This window comes from Hippoglossus hippoglossus, chromosome 3 (genome assembly GCF_009819705.1).
Source record: "Hippoglossus hippoglossus isolate fHipHip1 chromosome 3, fHipHip1.pri, whole genome shotgun sequence".
Classification (NCBI taxonomy): Eukaryota; Metazoa; Chordata; class Actinopteri; order Pleuronectiformes; family Pleuronectidae; genus Hippoglossus; species Hippoglossus hippoglossus.
Window position 1 is genome coordinate 22,960,487 of NC_047153.1, and position 26,624 is coordinate 22,987,110.

A 26,624-nucleotide genomic window follows, 5' to 3' on the forward strand; every position below is an offset into this window, starting at 1 on the left:
GGAGTTAGCTGGTACTGTTGCTTCTTCAAATCTTTGTCTGCCCAGAAAACCAATGGACTCTATTGACTTGTTTGTGTGGGAGTCACAATACCAATATGTGTGGAAAACAACCAGAAAATAGATAATAACTCATATTAATATCGGCACTAGATTTTCTTCTAGGGCTGAAACTGGTTATTATTTTCAGGGATAATAATAGATGATAATAGAGTTAATATTCAGATTTCAGAGTCTCTGAAATTGTTTGGTTTAAAAAAAAAAAATCAGGCAAGAGTGAAAAATGTGAATAATACCTCTTACATTATCTTAGAGCTGCAGGAGGAAATCCTCAATTATTCTTCCAAAAGGATTGCAGGTTATAACTCTCAGGCTATGAAAAGAAAATCACAACTTAAAAGTTGAAACCAGTAAATTATTGGTGGTTCTCCTTAAAACCTATAAAGAAATCATCAAAAGTTTCTTGGCTGTTCAAATAGTTGAAATATCGTTCAACAATGTTAACATTTCTGTAGACATTCAAACATTTGACTCAAAGTCAAAGTACAAATAAATAGACAAAAGTGTAAAATTAAGTACTTAGTTTTAAACATACCGAAAGAATTAAAAATAAAAGTACTTCCTAATGCAACGGTCCACCATTAAGTATATTTTACTCCACATGTAGTGGAGTAAAAGTAAAAAGTACCAGAGATGAAATCTACTTAAGTAAAGTATAGATACATGAAAAATGTATTTAAGTACAGTAATGAAGTAAATGTACTTGATTACATCCCACCACTGTCTGTAGATCTTGTAGATCTGAGAGATACAACATAACGTCTCAATGTTAATGCTTTATGGCGGCATAACAGGTGGTGTGATCACCTTATTTACTGATTGTTATGTTCACCTCTCATGTACATACAAGCAAAACAATGGCAGGCGACATCCTGTTACTGAATTCGTTTTACAGGTCTAGGATCTATTGTCACACACTGAGCCCTGTGGCTCACTTGACCCTGCTGTTTTGTATTTAAGGCACTCCTGCTGCATTGCACTAATCTGATGAAATGTGTTTAATATTGTTTGTACACTTTTTCAAAGGCCTTCGCTGTATTGCAGGCAGAGCCAACAGACGGCATGGCGTACGAGTGCTGATAGGAATATTAAGTGAGGCAGCCTGAGCAATATAGAATATAAATGAGGTTATTTTGCACTGCAGAGCTCTGCAAACCGACACACAGACTTCTCTCTTTGTAATAAATCATTCCCATTCAGACAGCCTCTACTCTTAGGGCATTGTTTAATACTATCTGCAATAGAGGGGAAAAATAAATTGGTTTACATTGCAGAAAAAAGGTGCTGCGGTCGGAATGCATGATATGATGATGAAAGATAGAATATACTTGACTTATTGATGATAATGAACTTGCAGATACAAGAGAGTGTTGCATGGAGGGTTGTCATGTGGGAGTAATATTAAGAGGGGGAACTGGAGAGAAATCCCAAGTAAGCAGTAAATGTAGCAGAGTAAGATTTTCTGAAATAGCGTTTTAGTGTCTACCCACGGCTTTCAACAGAACAGCATAAAAATGCAATTTATGTCTATACCCAACCCACAATACTGCCTGAGCCACGGTGAGATAAACATTTTGTCAGAGATGCTGAGGGCTAAAGATGAAGTGACAATTACTCCCCTGGAAAAAACAACACTTTTCGGTTATGTGTATTATAATAGGAACAACTCTCAGCGCATCACTTCTTTCCTCTGATTGGCAGACGCCAAACGACTGCTGTTGTGTGATACACTTTTTTACTAACTGAGATCAAGATGAGTAAACCTTTTTGGCTGTGGCTCGTCTACAGTGGAATCTGGGAACATGGGAAAGATACCTGTATTTCTACATTAAGAATTATACCCCCACATCAAATGAGAGAAACATGCCAAAGCCATTCCTGGTAGAAATTGTTACATAAGTGAGACGGCTGCTAAGCTCAGAGACTTTGAACACTTCCAAGATAAATTTAAGAGCTATTCGCTTTTATTGCATTTCACATAAGTGGCGGTGGTGCGATGAATAGAGATGTGTAGAATCTCTCTCAGCTGACATGGACGACTAAACATTCAAATCCTGCAAAATGACAATGTGGCAAATTTGATTTTGTTGACATTAGAGGCTATTATCAGAGTTTTTTTTTATCTACAGTCCTCAACCTGTAGGATACATTACCTTCTCAGTCGGACATAATGCAGGTGCTTTTTGCTGTTAGGTGTGGAGTGGAGAGTGCGATACCTCTTATTCTTCTACCAGATGAGATTCACACTGTTCTGTAGTGGGAAATTAAAATTGGCTTCAAGTGGGTCTTTCTCCTTTGAACTGGAACCAGAATCGTTAGGAATTGCAAAACTCAGGCGTCAGGGTTTGGTGCCTCATTATTCTCCTGTTGTTGCGGCTCCCCCATATCTCCACATGCACTGGGCTGCCCTCCGACACCTCGGTGTTCAGAGATAGGAATGCGCTGGGGTCCTCTACCATCAGATACACAGTCAGGATAGTTGGTTAAAGATTGGACTGTATGAGGCACTGTACCTGTTCAGTGGATGAGATATGATTTTGGAGGTTGGGGTGATTTTAACTTATAACTTATCTCCCCTGTAACACTTAAACCTGTCATAATAAAAATGTATAAAAAAGTTACACAATCCTATGGGACTATCCCATACTGATTGAGGGGCTTTGCGAGTGAAGCATAACCTACATTGTGTTTGGCAGAAACAATTACATTGGGGATGGTAAATTATTAAAGAAAATGTGTCATGGAAGAAGAGTAGTATCAGTGATGGGAGAGAGAGCGTTTTTATATTTAATGATCCAACTAAACTGAAAACTAGTAGTACTAGTGTATAACACGATAAGGACTTTGTCAAACTCATACCACTTTGTTTCAATGGACATCCTATACAGAAGACTACTTAATAATTGAAAGTCTATGTCAACGTGAACAATGGTGGACAGACAACTAATGCTATAGCTACATGCTCTTAATTCTGTAATGTAGGACACAGACAGCACTCAGAACAACCAGAGATCCAGCAGGTATTGGAATAACCTGAATTTAAAGTAAAATCATATAGGACTCACTGCAGTTGTCCCAACTGTTTTATTTGTCTTCCAAAAATGTTCAATATAAGGGGAACTTATTTCTCAATTAAATCTTTAAAATCACTACGTTTAAAGAACCAGCACTTTGTGTACTAAAGGGATAGTACAGCTTTTATCAATATTCAGGGTCTACAGGCTCAGATGTGCTCCAGTCATTTAAGCAGCATTAGCACACAGCAATGTCAAAATCAAGGCACAAATTGAAACACCCATTTAACCTTAAAACCTAGACATTAATAACAGTACTATTATAATTTGTACACCAATGTACTTTATAATCTCAGTTGAAGACTTATTTAGAAAAGATTGCACTATAAATACATTTGTAAATACAGGAAATAATGACAACTTGTACATGGGTGGGGGTAGAAATGACTGTGTGTTGTCTTGTGATACTCAGATGTAACATCAATACACTGAAAAATAAATGTGCAACTGCATCAAACCTGAGGAACAGAACATGCTGGATTGTGTAATCTAATTCTCCCCAATGTGAAATAGAACATCTGTAAAATCTCCCTTTTGAGGACCATTTCTCCCAATTTAAAAATCCCTCATAATCAATATCAAATTGCTCCATTTCTCATGACAGGCAAAGCTTTGGTGCAATATACGGCTATATCTCTTGCTAAGGGAGTAAAACCCCTAATTTAGTCTGCAATAAAACCAAGGGGCTTAAAGAAACTGATTCTTTCCAGAACATTAATCATAAAAAATTTAATGGATATCAAATATTTAATACAGTAGAATGTACAACTTGTATTACTATGGCTCTCACCAAATCGATCATGTAGAGGAAAATCCATAATTAAAATTATGCTAGCAAGGGCAAATCATTAAGATTTCTATTCGCCTTCATGCTTCAGGAAAATGAAATATACACCCTGCCAGTGATGTATAGGCTATTAGAGGCAGAAAAAAATCATTACTGTCGCTTGTAAAAAATGGGTCCTTGATTATATTAGAAAAATAAAAGTACGTGATAATTCTTGTGTAACTGAATCTCACATTCAGCCTCAGTTCCAATGAAATAGAGAAACAAAATTAAAAATGTATATTGTGAAATGTCTACACTCGTGAAATATCGAGTTAAATAGAGCATTTATATCTGGGATCTTATTAACGTTAATATGTTTATTGTTCATGTCAGAAAGACTGCATGGTTTCTGGTGCACATCCACTTATGATAAATCAGTTCAGATGAAGCTCTGCAGTGATACAAGGGAGAGCCTGTCCGCCAGCACTTTGGAAAGAGAAATGAATAATGAAGCAGCATTAACAAAAACATTCAGTTAGAGGTAAGAGAAAATATACCAGGTTTTCTATTTCACTTGTAAAACAATCTTGTCAAATGGTACTAATTTCCACAGCAGTGATTAACATGTCTTCTGTGTGGTTCTGTGTTGGACCTGTTAGCAGGACACATGTCCGGCCTACTCGAAGCTGTGCTCTGTGTAGATCACCATGTTTTAGTGCTACTGTGCAGCTGAAACGGTGTTTGAGGTCAATGGAATAACTAACACATCCTTCAATACAACTAACTGTCCGAATGATGACACCCTGTGAGGTAAGTGTTTGTATTCCCTGTTGAGTTTGCTAACATCACAACTTTTGAGTTGAAGAGGCTCTGCTGTGTATGGTGGCCTAAGAGCTAATCACAACAGGAAATGACAAAACACAACAAATCACAAAACAAAATCGCTAATAAGAAAACATAATTGCGAAAAATAGAAAACAACCTAAAGTACTTCATCATGCGATAAGTAAATGTCAGCTTTGTGCTTACAGCTCCTTCGTATGCTAAACGTGGGCAAAGATTCAGACGTGTGTTTGATATTCTGCTGAAACTCAGCTAGTTATCCTTTTTTTCAGGGCTTGCCTGTCCCAAAAATCACTTGCCATGAGTTCAGTTCATGCCTTCAGGTGTGTAGCTAAAAATTCAGACCCCCCCCCCCCCCCCTGAAAGAACATTGCTGGAGGCTGTCTTTTTTTAATTGCCCCCTAATCCTTTTGGAAGTTCTGTAGACCCTACTAGTCCCTGGAATTGGCCGAACAAGCCCCCTGTAGACAGAGTAGATAGCAATAGGTTTTTGACTAGATTTGCGAATTGCTGCTTTTAATTTAGAAAATTCAGTGACAACAAGAAAGCCCTTCAAACTGCCACTGAGCAAAGATGTTTGCACACATTTCAGAAGAGGACCGTTAGATGAGAGCTAAGCACTGTGAGTCTCTCCACATCTCTCCCTCTGGCAGTGTGATATGGACAGAGGCCATTCCCTTTTGGAGGAATTCCTCCATTCATCCACACATACCTCCCCCTCTATCTTAGCAGCTCTGGTTACTCTTTGATCTGCTTATGTTCTCTTGAAAGGCTGAAATACTTCAAACAGAAAGGACCTTAAGCCGAGCATGACTTTCATACGAGCAGCTATTTTTTCCTACCGTCTCATTGATTTGATATAATTTGATCAATACTCTTAAATAATATATCATATCTTGTTCCTCTGTTTTGGGATCTGAGAATCAGTTGCCTCCTCATGATTTGAGAGGTGGTGCTTTTTACTCTTGTGAGTATGGACATACCTCTCAGGACATATAGTACAGTATGGAAGGTATGAATTATGGAGTAGGAGTACAAAGGGTTCGTATAGAAAGCAATCACATATACCAACCAACAGATGCCTGCTTGGCCATCAATTCAGAAAAGGCCTGAACAGTTTTGGGAGCTTTTACACCTGATGCCTTATGAAGTAGAATCCAGCGTATAGATACCATACACTTTAACTGCTTCTACAATAATCAAAACATTACGACACTGCCTATGTAAGTAAATAGTTCTTTCAAACCAACAACATTGATTAAACCCATAACTGAGTTGGATTTTATTGGGTCAACGCCCCTAATCCAAAATGCCTTTATAGTACACTGTCCTTCTTTAATTTAGTTTGGTTTACTAAGCCTTAAACTACATTTAGTAACATCATGTAGCCTGTTACTATAGTCTGATAAAAAGGAAAGACATTTGAAAAGAACCACACATAGCTGAGCCGTTTACACAACCAACCCAATGGACAGGCTAACCAATAAGTCAATCCTAATGCTATTATTAGCCATTACCCAGGTACACCTACTGCAATTATTACAGTAACGTTAAATATTCTAAACAAGCACATGTGCAAATTGACTAAATGTTTATGTTTGCTTTATGTTATGTGTAATACGATTGGTTATAGCTCCATCATAATCTTGGATGTGGGAGAATCCAGTTGAGCGCATTTTGAAGAAGCTAATATTAGGCAGCTTTAAATTCTGTGAGAAAGGTGACTGTGGTTTGTTCTGCTTGCAGCACAGCAACTCTCTGCCCTTGAATTTCTTTGGGCTTCATTGTGTTGTTGTTATTGGAGGGATTTTGAATATATGGCATCAAGGGGAACTGACATCGAGTCTGATCAAATGGAGCCACACTTTTAATCTCAAACATTTTACACCTACTGTTGGCAAGCCTCTCAACACATACATAGTAAAAAGTATCAAACAAATTGGGTGAGGGCAGTCAGAGGTTTAGTAGCAGCCCTAGTCTCAAACTAAGTAACAGAGCAGAAAGTCATTGAAATAAATCAACAAATGAATTAAAACAAGAAAAAACATAGCTCTGTGACTCTAACCAAGAGGTCAAGTTACAGAGCAGGAACCAAAACACACCAAACACTGTATCTCTCATCTTCACATATTTTGTGGGTGGCACAAAAAAGGATCAATGGCCTCAAAGCAAAAAATGTAAAGAAAATCATACCATTATCAATATAAATATAATTTTAGTTATCAGTATTGCGTTGCTCTGGTATGAACAGAAAAATACTTGTGATGAAGAGATCTTTGTGAATTGCATTTTCACAATGCCCTCATGCTTTGTTGAACTACTGTACAATATCCTTCTACCATGAAATATAACCTCCACTATATTAACACAGGCAGTCTGACACAGAGTAATGATAACTGAGGTTTCATTAAAGACGCCCTGAGGTGAAAATCCGAATAGAGGTCATTAGCTTTGGCTGCTACAAACAGCAAATATGAAAGAAAGCTGTGAGCGGTAAAGCACTGACACTCATATACCACTAATTACTGACCCTTGCTAACATTATGACATAGATGTAAGCTTTTTGGAATTAAGGGTGAAAACAAGAACAATCAGTGGGTCTGCCTTAATGATTTATAGCACTTATACTGTACTTTATTACATTTTCTCTGGTCAGATTTTTGTCTTGAGATTCTGTGATTGGCATCTAGCAACAAGCTGTTCCTTTTAATTTGAGCATTTTGAAGACGCGTCATGTTTTGAAAGTGCTTTCTGCTCAGGTCACAGGTCCAGTTTGACAACGTCATGCTGAGTTTCACAGACGTACTTTCCTTTCATGTTTCAGTCTTGCATATTGAGAGAGGGACAACAGTGACTGATGCAGAGCTAAAGCTGCATGCACTGCAAAATACAGACCAGCACTCACCACAGTTCAGTTTCTCTGCAGACTAAACCAACAAGTCTTGGAAAACTCAACGTAGATGGTTCTGTTACTGCACTAGCAAGCAATATATTAAATAAATAATAAAATCCTCCATGTTCACCGATATATCACTTTTTCTGTAACAGCCACTGTAGGATGATCCAATTTTCGAGACAAATATATTAGATATTTGACTTAAGTGATGCTGCAGCTGTTATTTCCATGTACCTATGATCATAAACAGACTGAGTCATATAGAATAAATGAAAAATTTACAACATGGTTAAATCCTTAATGCAAGTAACATTTTATGCCAAACCAGAAAAATAGTTGATTGTTGAGTCTCATCCCCATGAGCTTAAACACTAAGATTTTGGGAAGGAGGCTCTCTGTCCTGAGCCCCTTCTACCAGACGAGCTTGGGAAGATGCACACGCTTCATACGTGCGTGCAACAGATGTCCCACACACATTTTATTGGGTTTATTGTCTGCCTTTCCTTTTTCGATAATTCACTCTTCCTCTTTGTAGGTTTCTTTGGCACTTGTTGCCAATTTCTGGAATAGCGATCTTTCTTGTAGGATTTTCCTCCATTGATTGAGGGCAGACTTTCCTCTGAAGGGAAGTGCACAAATATCTGCTTTGTGAAAGAGCCAATAGGAGAGCCCTCTCTGCGTACTGCTCTGTAATTGGTCAGAGTCTCCTGTGATAGGCCAAATTTCCCCAAGGAGGAAGTGCACTTTTCTCTCAGATCGATACATTATGCTGAAAGGTTATGATTGCTCAATAACACCAGAAATATTTTACCTACCACATCTGTAAAATAGGTTTAATACAAAATTCAGAATGTGTGACAAAGCAGTTGTGCGGTAAGAAACTGGTTCTATCGAGGTAGTTCTGACAAACAGTAGAGTGAGTTCCTTAGTTGTGAGGGTAGAAGAGGCAGGGTGAGTGTGGCAGCTTTAAAATGGGCTCTTTGTGGTAATGCTGGTTGCAGCTTTCTTTCTGAAACTGTAAAAGTGACCTGCAGTAATTGAGCCATTGCAAGACCTGCCATGGGACTCATTGATGCTCGACTCAGTACGCAGACCCCCGATTTCCCCATTTTCGTTGCTATTGACGTGAATGCGCTGTTGTCGTCAACGTCACTTGCGTAGCCGAGTCCCAGTTTATTGATGCTGAATGTAGTGTGTGTCTCAATTGCACCAAAGTCAATACTGCACTTCTTTGGGCCCTTAACAAAACACAGGACAAGTGTGAAGCCGATAAGATGAACGGCTTTCAAGACATGCGATACAGACATAGATTTCGAGAAATAGTAGTAGTAGATACAGTTAGTTTCAGGCAGGTAGAGGACAAGAACTTTCCAAAATACACAAAAGAATCAGGTGTACAATGAGTCATGGTGGTTGAACTGGTCTTCATATACTGCAGTGTCTTCGTGGCCTTGATGTGAGGGTGAGGCTCAGGTTCGTGGCTGAGTTGGCAGGAGAGGAGAGAGCCGGAAGCCACATCAGTCAGCAGTACACAGAAACAGGAACTAGAGGAAGTGAAACCAAAAAAAAAGAGGAAAAAACAACAAAGATTCCCAACAAGTTTCCCAACACATCTATCAAGAAACATGAAAATGTTGCTCCACATCTCCCTGTCATTCAAAAGATGTTAGGGGTTTGTAGGTTCCACAGGATCTTATATAAAAAGGTCCAGCACCATTCATGGACGCAGTCTTTCATCAAAGAATTCAGTATTTGACAAACAGCTTTCTCTTGCTGGCCGTGGTGGTTGAACACGAAAAAGAGTCAGTCATGTCGTGTCCTGTGTAACAAATGAAGAATTGTGGAAACTCAAATTATCTGATTAAGATAAAGCTACAACACCTTGACATTACAACAGAATTGCAACATATGGATTCAACCAAAATATACCTGATTTAATAATATATAGGTTTCATGTCTGGCACTCGGTAAGAGAGCTGTGTGAGGTGCACCAACCATCTGTCAGATGAACAAGATGACAGCACGTCACAATTATACCGCATGTGTTAAAAAACACATTCTTGGCCTTGCACCCAGTGAGTGTAGCAGATGAAAAGGAATTTTTGATTGAGCTGCTCAGTATTTGAGCAGGTAAATCAGGCAGGGTCGTGTAATTCCCTTGATCAGAAGCAATTTTATCCTACATGTGCATTTTGAACTTCCATTGTTCTTTGGCCCAATTTGAATTTAATTCAAATTGGATGCAAAGCAATGTGATGCAAAGTAATGCAAAGCAATGTGTATTAGAACAACTTCAATAATTTTTCTGTCCTAAATAATTTGCTTTTGACACAAACATTGCGATTAATCAATCAAACAAGTTTTGGATTAAACCCATCCAAGAAAAATCTTTATCACAAAAGGCAATTTAGGAAAATTAGGAATACGCTACATGTGGTTTCTGGCGCTTTGGTATTAAACAAGATGTAAGGCATTTATAATTTATCACAAATCTGAGGCTGTATTGTTTTTATTATATATTCATTTAGTATTTTACAATGTTCAAGGTCATTGTTACAGAAAGAGAGAAGTTAGAGATCTTTGTGATATTATGAGAAGTGTAAAAATAATCTAAAACAAATATATTTAGGGGAAACAACACACCTCGTTGAGCTCCAACAGAATGAGGGGTTGATAGGTTTACGGTCGACTCTGAAAAGTACAACGTTTCTATAGAGTTCATTGCAAAGGTTGAAAAGTGTGCGGAGAGCAACTGGGAGTGCCATGATGTATCTGCAGAGCTTTACCAACTCACTCTGCACTCCTAAATCATTCATAAATGTTTACCTAGTACTGTATGCAGCAGATGTGCTCGGGCTGTGCCGTTTAGAGGCCTTGAGCTTCTACCATAACATGAGGCCAAGCTTCAGCTGCTACATTAATAATAAAGAGCTACCAACAGGAGGTTAAGGACCTCCAGATGCATGGGCAGTGAACTGGGTCCATCACTGAGTGCTTCCATAAAGATTGCCCCGTGTCATCCCATCCCCCTCCTGTGTGACCTCCTGTGTAACCTGTTGACATGGCAGAACACATCCAGAGCACCGGTGTAGTGTGCAGAGATTCTGCAATGATCACTCACAGGTGACGTGCTTAATAGTCCCTCCAGTCTACCACTTTACCCTGACATGTTCAATGAATTCACATACAGGTTCTGATGATGGATCTGATATCAGAAATATAGACTTATACTCGTGTGCTGGCCAATGTGTGGGTTGTATTCAGCTGCTTAAACAACACTTGGCCCATATGCTCTGGTATAACAGAAATAGGACTTTAGACAAATGGAATAAGCTACCTGCAGTCTTTTAAGATGGGTTTCCCTAGTGACCAGATTTCATCTCCTTAAAGCCATTAACTCCTAGTAAAAGAGAAATGAATTTGCTCTGTGGAGAGAACAGCTTCTCATCGGCAATCATTAGTTTAGCACTCCATAATCACCCCTTCGTGCTGTGTGTTCATCAGTAGGCCTGCTCTGCTGGTGCTAACAGAGAGTGAGGCCACTATCATCAAGGGCAGGATGTGAAAACTGCTCCATAAAACAAAAGTAATACCCAATAAAATAGGAAAGCAACCGGCGCTTACCACATAAAAGTGAAAGATTACCATGGTACTACATGGTAAACATGTTGTTATTCCTCAGATCTAATCCAAATTGCAACCTTGTGCCGCTGCTGTACCACAGGACTTAGAGGTCTCATCTGTATATTAAGATGAGGAATGGGGCTCGAAGACCGAGCGCTATTCAATACAGTGCATTTTCCTGTCGAGGGTCCAAGACAGCAGTAGGAAAAAAAAAAAAAAAAAGATTAGAGAAAGCACCATGTGGTGTTTGTGGCTTTAAAGGTTCTGTGGGAACAGGGACAATCTGTCTTCATTGAAGCTGTGACTTGATGAGGCAACCTGAAAGGTAATTAAGTTTGATATGTTGCCTGTGCTCCTCAGCCCACGCTTTCAGAGGGTAACAAGCTGCAACAAGAAAAAGCAATGTTGAAGTTATAGGTTGCCATCTTATATTTTCTGGCCCTTATGATTTTTCACTGTCTGTGGAACCAACTTATAAATTCTTTAAACCAGAAAAATCTAACCCTAAGGCTGATGTGTGTTTTTTATTTTCTTAGAATTAGGGACAGTCGGCAGGATGATGAGCTTAGCATTGTGACCCCCCCACACCCCTGGCCCAAGTATTTTAATATTACACTGCACAGTTTGATCCCATTCTTAATTTATGTTGGTTTAATTGATTGAATACCTCGTGTGTCTGAAACACTGCAATAGCAAGACACATTTGTAGAAGATTCCTAATTCAAATACTAAAGGTGATGGTTCCAAAACAAAGTCAATGAGCTTCATTTATTTATAAGATACAAATGCAAGTTAATTTGGGGGGAATGCCGTCCCTGACAAGTGACATGAACTCAAATGCTGTGTAAGATGTCACACTTGGAACTGTAGGAACACTTGTGGTTGTACATTGGTTTCACAGAGTGGCGGTTCCTCTCTCACAAACTATCTATGACAAGTACTGAAAGCGGCTCGCACACAAACTGACAACAGCCAAGTTTAATTTCAGCCCGCCATTAAATTATTTAGTTAAAGCTGATACGATGAAACCCCAGTGACGTTTATTTTAACAATGACAGCGACACTCAGCACCGGCTAAGAGTGAGAAGCTGTAGCTTAATATTTGCTGCACTGTTTTCTAATTCTAGTGATTTTTGCTAATGATTAGCATTGGAGCTGGTGAACCCTTAAGAAAAAAAAATTGATGTAGCCTAAATTGAAAGTTGTAAATTGATTGAGGGTCTGACTGGTCCTGTGTCTCATAGTAGCACAACTATAATGTCCATACAAACATCAGAGGCCTAGTGTTCAATTTCAGCTTTAGGAGCCACATAAGTAAATACAGCCAAAGCAGGACATACGTGAGTAAAGCTACAAGCAGCAGAGACAAACACCACTTTCATAGAGACGGTTTGTTTTCTCTATTCCCAAATGGCTTCCTACATTACAGAGACATTTTATGAGGGAGCTGGTGGGTTAATGTCTGTTTAATGTCTGGTCTAACAGATTTGTACATTTGCATTCACAGATATGCATTATCCTGAGGCTAATATAGATTACAGATAAGTTCAGGGTTACATTGTATCTCTGAAAGCGTTGCACAGAGTATTTGAAGACGAGGTCCACATTTTCTTCTCCTTCAGGGAAGCAATTGTGGTTGATATCCATGTCATGCAATAATAACCTCTGATAATAATAACTTTATTTATACAGCGTCTTTCAAAACAGCCTTTGTAAAGTGCTTCACATAGACAATAAATAAATACAAGAACATAAAACACCAAAGAGAAGAAGCTAATTATTACACTGTCATTTAAATTAAAATGCAAATGATATAATTAAATATCTAAAATCAATGACGGCAGATAAAATAATGCAAGATTATTTTAAAGTAATGGAGAAAAAAAAGGATGAAAGAAACGTAAGTAATGGCAAAAACAACCCCAGTGCAAATTTCCGTAATGCAGTGTTCATGACGCTAAAGTGCAGCAGCATTTGTGTTTGTCACAGTCTGGTGCTAAAATGGCTGTGACCACATCTGATGGCTAATTCTGAACACTTTTTAATCAAAGCATGTCAACATCTCCTGGCTTCCATTGCTCATGACTACCTCTACTGTGTCACCAGACTAGTGTCACCGCACACTTTCACTGAGGCAATTCAGAGGGTTGTGGATTTACTGATTTAATTAACTTAAATAAGGAATACTGAGACTGTTCTGTGAATTTGTCGCATTGAGCCTTCAACCTTGAAATCTTCCGTACCTTTTATAAATAAATGAATGCCTCTCGTTCCCAGTAGATCATTGCTCAATATGTAGCATTGTGATAGTCGAAAAATGTCAGAAGTCAAATTACTATTCAAAGCAAAGAAGAGCTTTCTCAGTGTCAAATAGTGGCTAGTCTAAAGGTTTGTAATGGGGCAGTGCATTGAACTCTAAAATGCTTTGCAGGAACTGGATCAGTTGTATCCAAAGCACGATCAGATAGACCAAAAAAGGACCACACCAGCAGAAGATCAATACATCAAGCTTAGTTCCCTAGGGGATAGAAAAGCCACTTCATCACAGATACAGAATTTGCTAAACAAAGAGCCCAAGAATCCACTCAGCAAAAGTACTGTCAAAATAAGGCTGTCTTATTGTGAACAAGTAGGACAAGTAGTAGTTTCTTAACCACTTGCCAGCAGAGCTAACAAGGCCCAGCACATGGGTGGGCTAAGAAACACCAGCATTCCACAATGGATGAGTGAAAAAAATCCTAAATTACTGATGAATCCAAGTTTGAGATTTGTGCCAGTGAAAACATGATCTGTGTCAGGAGAAGAACATGAGAGAGAATGATGCTGCAGTGTATCAAACTGACAATGAAACAGGATATTCAAGTCTCGGGCTGGGGGTTTGCCTGGAGTTAGACAAATGGACCAATTGGCTTCACCATGACCAAGGAGAAGTACCACTCAGTTCTTGTTTTAAATACCCAGTGGTTTGAATCATTGTGGAGAAAGATTCAAGCAGCATCAGGATAATGACCCAAAATACCCAACAACTCAAAGCTTTTTAAGAATTATTTGAAGTGTCCTCACTGACATGGACTTTTGTCCAAAATCACCTGACCTCACCCTCATTGACCTTGCATGGGGTCACTTGAAGACAAACCAGGCCAAGCATTCTGTGATGTCACAATAAGCTGCTGAGAATATTGTCAAGACATGCAAGGAAACCATGAGTCATCAGGTTTTGGACATACCAATGGTTTTCAGCCTTTTTGCAGCAACTGTATCATGTCATCAATGGTTTGCTATTTATACACAGCTGCAATCCAAAGCACTGAGTTGGGTTAGGCAGGCAGGCTCCCATGGGTCTCCAGCTGTTTCATTTTCAATCACTGGTCTACATATGGATGGTGTGTTACACTCCTGCTTAAAAAGTGTTGAGAAAGAAGAAATACGCAAGTATACGCAAGTTCAACTTGAAGCAACTCTTAATAATAATACAAAATAAAAAGGTATCTGGATGTTTGTACAATTATAACTTTACGCTCTGTATTATATGTTAATATTGCAATGTGGTAAAGCAATAATATAAATATAAATATACTCTCATACAAATTAATATTTTTAAGTTAATCTAAATGTTGATTGCAGGCAAATGGTGGTGGTAGACTTTTTCATGAAAGGGAAAGATAGCGGTTGCAAATACATGAAACATGTTGCCTTGGGACAAAAGATTCATTATAAATGTATTAAAAATGTCATCATGTCAGAAGAGTGTGTAATGAAATGTGTAATTATACAGATGGAGTTGGCCATTTATGCTGGGGTTTTTTCAGTTCTGTTTTTCAGCCGTTGAGTCTCTGTAAAATAAATATGATTATTAGAAAAATCTCCAGTAATATCAAAGGGAGTAGGCCTGATAAAAAATAACCTAAGTGCTGGTTTCTTGTTCACATCAGTAGATCAGGAGTAATTTAGTCCGACAAAGGTTTAGTATCTGTGCCATTTATTTGCTTGACTATTAAAGATTTTGTTTTGCTTCACAAACATCCTGGGTTTTAAAGTGCTTTGGATGAAATGGAATAGCACTGTGTTTGTATGTGCTACATGAGTGATGCTGTATTAAAGTTGAGGCCTCAATCTATTCAAGAAGCTTCACTGCACTATCTTCACAATTGAGTTAGCTGGATGAAATTGCTGTCTATTCAATGGCTGAGAAATTGGGTTTCGAGCCCGAAGCACTTCCAACATCATGGAATGAGGAGAGAGGGGGGGGGAGAGGGGTGGAGGGAAAATACTGAAAAGTAAATGAGTGTATCTTCTTCCTTCTATGCCCACATTGCAACGAGTGCACATATATTCATTTTAAATGTGACACTCAAGAAAGTTTTTGACAAACCGTCTCAAAACCCAGAGGTTCTTCATCTGTCCAGCTCTGGTGTACAGTCATTAAGTCCCAGCATCATAACCAAAGGCTTATACAGCCCACCCCTCCTCTATATGCAAAGCAGTGATTACTGGACAGGTTATAAATTGTGTTATTTTCTCCATCTCAACAAGAACTGCTCATTCGTGGAGAGGTGATTTGAATGGCCCGAAATTACAAAGCTCCAGCGAGAAAATTGCACTCTTGATTTCCAACATGGTCCAATCAAGGCTGTATTTATTTGGTCATGTTTGGGTCCAGGAGTTGATTGAATTTTTGGTATCAATCCCTAATCCCTATCAATCCCTTGTATATGCAAAGTATTATGATTAGTGCTTGTGTTGTTTATTTGCCGTTTTTCTCAGAGTGGTGCGCACGCCAAGCATCACTACTCTATGGCACTGCTCCCCTCTGTGACTCAGGCTTGTCATTGTTCCGTCGCTTTGATCAGCCTGAGTCAATCTTCTTTGCTTTCGCTGCCAGCCATCACAGATTGGCTAGACTATGTGACTCGGAGCCAAATTCAGAGCTTGTCTCTCCTTCAGAAGCAAATATACTCAGAAATGACCCTAAATTTGGTTGTGTTGTCATTATGTCTGGAAAGACGACCATATGGGTCCATATGGCAGCGCTTGTCTGAAGCACCATATGTTAACAGTGCAAGCAGGCTGTAGCGCTCATTTAAATAATATCGGTGTCTCAAACCACGCCGTATGTTGCTGAATTCCATCACGCTACTTTAAGGCCTCTTCATTCCTCTGGAATTAGAGGAAGTACCCGAGCTTAAGGATTTCACGATTGGTCCTAAATTTGAATAAGGATCAATATGACAGCGACATTTACTGTTTTTCATTTAGTTCATCTTGTATTTCAAGCCGCAATATGTGGCTTACTTTACCTGATTAGCTTGGTTTTATAAGCAAATTTGCCGCCTTCATCTGGAGAAAAAAAATGTAATGAAATTCCACCATATTGTACTAGAAAAAAAGAGAAAGCTCCTCTTTTTTTCCCTCTTCTTGCTCTTTGCTTTCACAATGTTTATTTGACTGAGTGGAAACACGCGCTCTGTTAAAACAGTACGAGTTGATGAAAATTGCTTGCAGACCTGGTTTTTACTCAACCAAGCCCCACCCTCCCTATCCTGTCTCTGTCAGCTGGGGTTAAGAATAGCTACCAGCAGCTCCACAGCCCCCCCATCAGAAAACAAGGCTCCTTCTTAAAGCAAAACACCAGGATGCTTTCAACTCCCTCCAGGCAATAAAGGGACACAGAGAGCATTTTATATAGAGGTTGCAAGGTTGCACTTCATTACAGTGTGGGCAGGTAGACATGGCAATGGTGTGTCTGCGGTTTATTTGGCTGCACAGAGGCTCTGAGATGGCAATAATAAAAAAGGAATGCATGCAGGATGTTTCATTCAATGCTTGTAAGAATCTGTTTACACACTGAGGCAATGATAAAACATTTCCCCCATAGGTTCTATAACTCACTCCAAGCTGGGTCTAGGGTAAATTAAGCAGGGAATCAACATGTATGGTAACATGCTGCATCACATGGAAACTTCTGTACCTGAAGTGGATTTGTTTTTATTATCCATGCTGGTGGGGATGATGATACTTGTCTGGTGGTGTGTCTGTTGGTCCCCGTCTTTGGTTCAGACTGACCTCAACAAGTAATTGGTAGATTAACGGCTAATTTCTGTTTGTCTAATGATGACTAGATACATGTATTCCCATCAATTTCAAATTTAGCTTACAACCTGACTCAAGGCTGGACAAAGTAGGGGAGACCACACATGACTTTAAACTAAAAACAAGTTAATTTAAAGAAATTAACGTGAATTTCTGGTAAATGCACCTAACAGTACTCTGTTGGAATAATGCACTATGGCAGAAAGTATACTGTGTACACAGTATAGTACACGTGAGTGTACTGACCTTGAGAGTATCTGATTTGAGACCATAAATAGGTTGCCAGTCTATCACAGTCGTTCACACCTACAGTTTTCGGAGTTGCCAATTAACTTAACCTGCATGAATATTGAGTAAAGGGAGGAAAACCCTGAGAGAATGCACACAGACATAGGGAGAAAGCCATCCTTTGTATACAAACTTTGCCTTTGAAAAAGTATCACAAGGTCTTCTGACGAAGTTGTCACAGGTCAAGTTGTGTTTCTTGAGGGTACTGAGGCAGACTCACAGCAGAGGTGAAATTAAAGGGCAAACCAGCAGAGCATTAAAGAAGAGCTGTGAAAACCCAACTTGGAGTATTATTTCTTAGCTGTCATGTGAAGGGACATAAAGTACACACTCAGCCTCCTTCAAAGGAGTTGCTGAAGGTAAATAATTCAGGAAGCATGGCCAGGTATACATTGCTGAAAGTTTTGCTCTTTCTCACTCCATCCGTATGTTTTGTTCCTGCAATGTCTCAAATAATATATGAAAAAATAAAAAAAGTGTACCATTCCTCTGTGAAGAATTGGATTTTTCTTTCTGTCTCCTGACAGAATTTGTAAAAAGAGCTGCAGAGTTTGATGAGGTCTTGTTGAGGTAAGTCCAGAGGCCTTGAGGTAAAATGGAAAAGAATGAGAACATGGTAGCAGCACAGCAGTGGCTTTTCTGTCTTCCACTGGTGGTTTGTTAGACCTTGGCTCAATATTGACAGGTATCACTCAGTTACAATACAAACTGCAACTAAGTTTCAATCACTTTTTTTTACGAGTAGCTGTTTTTTTCCACCCATGATTGACTGCTAGTTGTTTTCTTTTAGAATTTTTAAATAAAATCTTAAAGGAGCAGGAGCTTAATGGTGGAAATCTTAAATATCATGGGCACAAATTACTGTACATCATTTCAGGTGTTTAGTAAGCAGTAGTGCAGTGCCCGTTGTAAACATGCTTTTTTGAAATGGTCTGTTTGTATGGCCTGTGTTAATGCTGGTTGTAGCTTAACTGTAAAAGGGACCTGCAGTAATTGAGCTGCAGCAAGTTAAGACCAGCTGTTCATTTGTTTATTCGATGTTCGGTGAAGCTCAAGTACGCAGAACCCTGAACTATGGATTCAGTTGTTGTTGCCATTGTCATGAATGTACCAGTTGTTGTGATGAACAGTAAGATGAACAGTTCTCGAGATATGCGAGCCACATACGGACAGAGATTTCTAACATGCTACACTAAGAATGATGACACTTGCTCAACATCACAGGGTTAGTATTGTAATCAGGTTACATCTGTACAGAGGGGGGGAATTGAGCTGAGTTGCATAGTGGGTAATGTAGGCAACACATTTTGACAAGGGAGATGAATACATGTAATAGGTCTAAAAAAGACAACATCTGTGATTCTGGGGCACCAGTCTTGAAACTGTCTATTATTTGGGCACCATTGTTATAGGAGTGCAACACTAAATCAGTGGCGTACTCTTAAAGTTTCTTAATTAGCATGTTTCACCACCAGTTGAAAAATGTCAAAACAGAATGTATATTTTGACTTTCGACTAATGTGTCAAATAAGGATGTAAGTATTCAATGATGCAGTGAAAATAGCACTACGGCGACTAAACAGCAGAGGAAACACTCGGTGAGGAAACACTGTATATTGAGAATGCAGAACAAATCTCATTCAGGAGATCACGGTTGCAGCCAACAGAAGAAAAAAGCCTCTCCAGGGTGACCTCTGTATGCAACAACTCATCCATTCCATTAGACCAAAAACACTTGAAACTACTCTGCGGACTCAAAATTGAATTTTCGCCACTCTCATACTCTCCATATCAGCAACAGTGCATTATCCCTGCAAGGTCAGCCGGGTCAGGTAGCTTAGGCCTACAACCATTAACAGCACCTTTATTTTGGCAGTGTATGCGGATTGGGTGACTGCAGTGACAGAATAAATACTAAACGCTAAATGCTATTAAACTCTTGTTAGTGCAACTTCTGCCTGTCCATCACTTTTTCCATTCCATTTGCTTGGTATTTAGCTGAATATACAGTTTTGCCAAACTAAATTTACAGCCTGATTGGTTTCAGAAACCAATCAGACTGTAAAGGCATAACTGACAGTCAGTATTAGCTCGAGTAGAGTGTTTTGCTGTTGATCAGCTTTTTTTCTTTTTCGGGTAAAAGACATAATACAAATACAGTGATGCTTGAAATGATGGGCAATGATGCATGTTGTATAGACCTCTAAACAGAAATTCAACATTTACTTGGTGCCTGGTCCATCAAAACAGAATGAATCAGATACATTGTTATGACATTTTGTGTAGACATTAATGTTGCACAGTTGATGAATCCTGAAGACTTTGGTAAGTCACTTTAATTTCCTCCACCAAGGCTTTCACCCCTGTCCGATTGTTGGTTTGTTTGTTTGTCAGCAGGATTACATAATTTCCACAAAACCTGGTGGAGGGATGGGACATGGGCCAAGAAAGAACCCATTAAAATTTGGCATGGATCCATACCCAGGGGAGGATCCATGACCTATTCTCCCAGAGAATAATTCATGGATCTTGATTTAGAAAATATCAGGCATGGTTAGGGGACTGATATTTATGAGTTAATGCAATTTGGTGCAGATCTAAATAAATATATCCTGATATTCCTGATTTAAATGTGGTTTCTGTTACTGTTGGCGGAGGTATACACTCTATTGAGTGGCATTCTAATTGTAACTGATTTATTGTTATTGTGACTGTTTTTGAGCAGTGTGTTCTTACAGAGAATTTTACTTAAAATTGTTGATGTGCTTCATTTACCACAAGGTACACCTTTGATCTTGATGCATAACACAAAGGTTGTAGGTGGTATAATATTTAATCACAGGAATGAAATTGAATTCATAGCATAAAAATATAATTTCAACTAATTTGAAAATATTATTTCAGCCTTGATGCTGCACAATACCACAGTTCAGAAGCATCAAGAGTTGCTGTAAAGCCATGCAGCCCTTGAAGAATCGCTATATTCATGCTAATGGTGCATTATGTTGTATTACTTGATTCCAATGTCATGAACAAAAATGTAATTATAAAAACATAATTGTAAAATGTATTCGTAATTAATAATTTAAAGTTACAGAAGTGCTTAACATGAACATGCTCTAACATGGTGTATAGTATAGATTTTCTTTTCTCACATAATGAACATATCACCACCATTATTGTGATTCTGTGTCTAGTCAATACATAATTTATACTGATGTTATATATCAATATCTACTTCACGGTTCATTTCAACAACATGAAATAAACAGGCCTGATATTACTTTAATGTAAAGTCATTTTAAAAACACTTGGGGGGGGGGGGGGGGATCTTTGTTAAACAAATAATGACAAAATAAACAGAATGATAAATGGCAGAGCGAAGGATTCCCCTTTTGTGTTTAGAGGAAGAGAAGGCGGATCCTTTTCAAGGTTGACCATGTGTAGACTGTGTGTCTTTAATTAGGGGATCACGGATTTAACCGATAATGGCGGTAGGGAGACGACATTGGTGTCATTAGGATAATCAGAGCCCTAAATGAGGTTTTGATGCAGTGTGTCCGACAGGTGTAGTGCCACGATAGGGGAGGGAAAGGTTCCTCCGGCAAGCTCCAGCTGTGTTTACACTCTTTGTGCCGAACAAAGGCGCCTTGTCATATCTGCCATGATTGATGCGGCTGCAGAAGAATGGTTAGAGCATATTTACATGAAAGTCTGGTGGGAGGGCCAACGTGAGCAGGCGGTTTTGTCTTGCCATTATTTCCCCTGCACACTCCACGGCGTGAGCGCCTGCCAAACAGGAATGCTGCAACACAACAGGCCAACTCTAAAGGTTCCCTGTATGGTGAAATCAGTTTCCATTACTGGGAATGATTCAACCATGTGGCCCGGGCCTTCCAGATACTATAACTCCCGAACATATCGCACGTCATCTCCGTGCAACCTTTCAGCGCCGCCTTGGGGAAATCACACTGCAGTAAAGACATCTCCTCTCCCTCATGTTTGTATCACTTTGATCTGCTAATGACGAATAATGTTCGGTGGAGAAATCATATCAACGCACTTGACAATGAAGAGGATCTTAAAAAATAAAATGCCAATAACTGTGCTCTTGACTGATCATTCTGGAGATCTCATTGGCAGCTTCCTTTTTAAAAACATAAAGCACGCTCTGTTCTATTCTGAGGGCTTTTGGATGAGCCCAGTGAGTTTGGGGCTGATTTGAAGAACAATGAAGTGGATGTGCTGTTCTATAGACTGAATAATGAGGTTGTGTGCTTCAGAGAGCAGACCTCACCCCCCCTCCTCCTCCTTCTCCCCCACTCTATCACAAAGACACCATCCCCCATTCCTCCCCCTCCTCTTTGATGGAGCTGATATATGCATAAGCAACACTTTCATGGGGCGCCAAGTACTGCTGGTTTAGGAGCTCACGGTCCTATCTATGTCCAATGCTGCGATTACTTATATCGCGTTATTTCCACCTGGAATGCAAACCCATTGGCTCAAAACCAGCTCGCTATAATTAGTGGCTGAATAGCCTTTGAGCTGCTCCCGTTTTAGCTCACCTGATTTTACGTACGCTGCCACAGTCCGTGTTGATCACTCAGACGTCGTCAAAAAATTGTTAACCTTTCTGCTACAACCGAGGTCCACTAGCCCATGGCTTCTGACGGAGAAAGGGCATTCTTTCTGTTTTTAATGGCTGCCAAACCACACAGGGAATATGATTCATGTAGAGCAGAGCATAGTTACAGCAGAATGTTGTCTCTCTCCAGCCCTGAAATACCACGGCCTTGACTGGATTCCCAAGGCTATAATTAGATAGTGTGGTTCTGAACCCAAGGTGAATCAATGTCTTAAACATCTCCTTCTCCTGTTGGATACAAAAAGCTTCCATCCACCTCTCTCACCTTCCCCACCTCACTTCATTTGCCGCGGATCAAAATGAGCGCTGCAAAATAGTCCTGCTGTGTTATTGTTGTTGTAACGCTGGCAGGCTCGGATAATGTGGCGTTTAGGTGTTATTCACTTTGCCGGACCGCGACAAGAGTCCAAGGTACGCAGAGGAGCTCTTGCTTTTTTTTTGTGGCAGGCCAAGGTCTTTTCCCTGTGGGAGTGTACTCTACGCTCTTAATCAAAATAATGACTGACCAATAATGAGGGCAGTTTGCACAGATCTGTTTTTCGCCAGTATCAATAAACGTGTGGGTTTAGCGTTGAACTCGTGCCAAGTGTTATTGTTCGTTGTACATCCATTGTGGTGCGCTTTTAAAAAGTGAGGTCAATGTCAAAGCCTCATTGCACACAAATGAAAATATCTCCATGCATTCATGCCCCAGTGCTTATGAATACATACATAAATAAGCCAAATGAATCTAAACAGATAGATCCCAAGAGGCTGTTTTTGCTCTGTTGATAGCGTTCCTTTTAACATGCACACTTTGCATTTCTACACAAGCTGACATGTTTCAGTGGTGCGACTTTAATATTTCTCAAACACTACAGTGACTGTGTATGATTTGTAATTGCGCTGCCACTGTTCTGTGGCTGCGGCGCTGCTCTGTGAAAGTGTGTGAGCAAACGAAAATAATCATTGTGTATTATTAGCATACTTATTCAACTGCTTGGAGATTTAAAAGTGGATTACAAGCTTTCTCTCCAGAGATGAATTTGCTCCATTTAAACAAAACTCAGCCCCAATTCCAGAAGGTAGGTCCTGCATAGCGTTGATCAGCTGTTTAAGGTGCAGTTTATGGAGGCTTAAAACTCTTTAATTGATGCTTTCTCCCACAGTTGAATAGTGGGTCTCCAGAGTAATCAGTATGCATTAAATCTCATCTCTCTCTGTGAATATTAGCCTTTCTATAGAAGGCAGGCAGAACAAAGGGAGATGCAAGTCCCCCCCTTCCCAAATACTGTGATTTAAAAAATGAGAGAAATTAAGTTTATTCGGATACAAAAATACTTTTGCTGTTGGTGTTTACAGTAGGTTTGTCAGATGGCAAAAGTTGTAATCATAGAACATATGCTTTAGTTTCTCTTTTCAGAAGTAGGGTGTATCCTCAATAAATTAAACATTTCAAATATCCTTGCTGATTTCTTTTTCTCACCCTTGTATGCACATGAATACTGTATGAGCGTGTTTTACTTGAAGAGCAGAGAGAGAGAGGGAGAGAATGAATCTGTGATTAATAGAAGAATAATGGAAATGTAATAGAAATTACATTTTGAACATTCATAATCTGCTTCCCTCTCTTTGTTCAAATACAAATGCTTCGGGCTCCAATTCTCATTTTCACTATGAATAATGAGACAGAAAATTGAAGTGCATGGCAGGCTGAGAGGGGGGGAACTTCCAAGTTCAGCTGAAATGTATTCTGACCTTGTTTTTATTCCTCCTTTCTTTCTTTTTGTCACAAGAAATCATCTGATGTAATCAAAGAGTGATTCAAATGTAAATCTGAAATGTAGCACGATCAAAGTTAAATTGCCGCTTGACTTCTGCGAGCCGTCGCATCTGTCTTTGCTAAGTGATAAGTGCAGTACATGCAGTTGTTGGCAAGATAAGGGAGAGAATATACAGTATGTGTGATCCATCATCTTGTGCACACAATAATCAGGTGTTTTTCTCGCCCCTGCTCACCGATCATGCACGGAGACGACGACTTTGATCAGTATCTTTAAGGCAGACAGAGTTTCCACCCCGGGCTTTGTATGGGAGCCGTCAGATGGAGCAGTGCATGTCAGTCATGTCACATGTGATGTGAGGGTTTTTACAACTAATGTGGGGGGGAAAAAGCGAGGCCCGAAAAAACCCACATAGAATTTAAATGGAGGAATCAATTTTGAGTGGAGCAATCAAGATCTGCGATGACACGGCGGACACCATCCTTGACATATACACTAACCCCAATCGGCCTTTTAAGTCCAAATGTATCATATAAGTGATTCTATTTAATTATTTCATTTCCAAGCTGCTTGGGGGGGGGGAAACATTTTTTGACACTGAATATTATCTGGAACAGTATTGAAGGGGAATTCCAATATTCCTCAAGACATTTGCATAACCCTCAGCCCTTCTGCCCTCTCAGCTCACAACTGAGCAGGGTTTCATTTGATCTTTTGTACAGACGCACACTAACACACGCACACACGCACGCACGCACACGCACACGCACACGGAGGGAGAGAGAGAAATAGAGAGTTACCCTTGAATTTCTCTTCAGTTATTTAAAGCCCTGTAAGTGGCTTGCTTGAAAACAGAGGGATGTGTACAATACTGCACAGCTCAAGGGCAAACACAAGTTGTGAGAGACAGAAGATGTGAATTTCTAGAGTGACACTGTGTTGATTGTGCACTGCAATGTATAGACGTACAATTTGATGGAAGCCAAAACATGTATGTGTTGTGACAGCAATGTGTTACAGCTGGATTTCTGCCATAGATTTGTTTTCGGCTCCTGAGGGATTTCTGCATAGAATAAGAGGCAGGAAAGCAATCTTTTTTGCAGTGAGCTACTATACACATACTCTATACTATATACTATATACATCTGCATGCTCATACAAATGAAAAACTATAAAAGAGCTGTATCTACACACACATTCATTATAAGGGCTTTGAACTGAAGCAATAGTGTTTATATTCCCGGCATTAATGGTGTTTCAGCCATTTCATTTAAGCAGTGAAATAATATTATCTGCAGGAGTTATTATATATACAACACATAATTTAACTATCTCCCGTGGTCACACTCGGTAATTTTCCTGCCCCAGAATAGTATAAATCCATGCAAGTAGTTTTTATTTTTTTATTTTATTTTTGTGATATAAATTGCCTCTACCAACATATTCATACCTGTGAGATGTATTTTTCAGATAAACTAAATCAAGCAACAAAAGAGCTTTCGGCAACAGAACATTGGATTTACTGATCCGGTAATAGGTACCATAAATTCTGACTTGCATGCAGCAGTGACAAATGGTACATCAGATATGAAATTTCCTTTGGGACTTTCATCCCTTTTCCAGAAATGGTTTCAACATGAAACAAGTATTTATCCTGCTAAGTGAAAAGGTAGGGTGACAGTGGAAAAATACACTGCAGTGCATTCTTTATTACAGACTACATTACTAAAGATGCAGCTATGATGTGGTCGTGGAAAGGGTTTGGGATGGGACACTAAAGTAACAGGTCAGGTCTTTTCAAATCTAAGGTTTATGTCACATGAAGTTCACTAAGATTGACTTACTAAATAAAACAAAGCAGTTATTGTTGTAACTCGTGTTAGAATTAGTTTCTAGAGCATTTGTCACACTAATCCTCCTTAAATAGAGTTGCAGTTCATTATATATGTTAGTTATATTTCACAAGCGAGCATTTAATAAACCCTGCCCGCCTTGGTTACTGTTGCTAAGCCTGTCATGCTTTTCATTCTCTTATGGCCACAGACTGTATATAAAAATTGACAACACAAACTTTCAATTCCTCCCACTATAGATGCCTATCATTCATGACGTTTGCAATGCTAACGTTAATACAATGGATGGTTCTATGACGGCTAACAGCGGGTAAATGTCCACTAGCGTAAACTCCATTGTGCTATAGCTGTGTCTCTGTCAACATTAAATAGTCTTCTGATAAGACATAAACCTCGTGTGAATTGAATCTGGTGTCATGCTGCTTTGACCTGGGATGTTGCTGTTCAATATATGTGGTCATTTATTGAACCCCAAATTCTTGCTTGTTGCGTATCATTTAATATGAAATCATTTTATGGCCGTCCTCTCAGCACCCCCAACTCTGACCAACTTCCAGCGTCCCTGATTTAACATGTACTTCTACTTTTCAGTTTGGTACATGTCCCATCCACCAACATGGAGGTGGTGGGGTTTATGACTGATATTGCACCCAGCCACCAGGTGACAATCGAGACGCTTTGGTTTCACTTTTGGGGAGCAGTCCTGTCGTCCATCTTTA

At 39.4% G+C, this 26,624-nt stretch overlaps 1 long non-coding RNA gene across 1 annotated transcript; it reads left to right on the forward strand.

The window, feature by feature from the left end:
* The first annotated feature begins 4,874 nt into the window (after nucleotides 1–4,874).
* On the forward strand, nucleotides 4,875–26,624 carry LOC117759485. The gene is made up of 3 exons (XR_004613489.1): nucleotides 4,875–4,887; nucleotides 21,842–21,845; nucleotides 26,497–26,624. It is a non-coding gene; the product is annotated as an uncharacterized LOC117759485 (long non-coding RNA).